The sequence below is a fragment of the Podarcis raffonei genome, chromosome 7 (genome assembly GCF_027172205.1).
Source record: "Podarcis raffonei isolate rPodRaf1 chromosome 7, rPodRaf1.pri, whole genome shotgun sequence".
In the NCBI taxonomy this organism is placed as follows: Eukaryota; Metazoa; Chordata; class Lepidosauria; order Squamata; family Lacertidae; genus Podarcis; species Podarcis raffonei.
In genome coordinates, this window is record NC_070608.1 from 49,288,261 (window position 1) to 49,289,014 (window position 754).

Genomic DNA, 754 nt, shown 5'->3' on the forward strand with positions numbered 1-754 from the left:
TTTCTAGTGCTTTTTTATTGGAAAATATACATCATGTACTGTCACTGCTGTCTCTGGCAAACTTTTATAACACATGCAATTTGCAAAGAAGAAGATGAACAAACCATTGCATGATGTTTCACTTTAAAAGCATGCAAATACAGACGTTTCCTTTTTATGTGTTCTGGTATCTGCATTCAAGTCTTCTCTGACCATGGTGACTGGAAAAAGTATGCTCAAGTCTGATTCTCATTTCATCAGTTCTGAAACCATAAGACTCTCCATACTGTGGTGTATAAATGGTACGTCAGAAGAAATCATTTATTCCTTAAAGGAACTTGACCATTGGAAGATTACTGGGGGGGGGGCGCTAATGTACAGGCTGTAACTTCTGGATGCATTTGGATATTTCTATATGGAAGGAGAAAATTTAAAAGTTACATTTACTGTTAAAGGAGTGCATACAAAGGTTTGTAGTAATAGCTATACATTTTAGGGTTAGAGATTAGAGAATAATTCATCAAAGACAAACTGAACTTAGAAGCTTGATATTGAGAAGTATCCTGATGTCAGAAAATAATGACGATACAGAGACTACCATCTGATTATCATAAATATTGAATAAGTGATAAATTAAGTAGTGAGAGCCTGTTGGGCCATGTAGTTGAATTATACGTTTTAAAGAGAACTATTATTGAAAAAGTCAAGGTGCATTTGGGCGTCATGTCCAGTATACGTAAAGTGCGGTGCTCCTTAAATGGATGCGCTTCTGGTT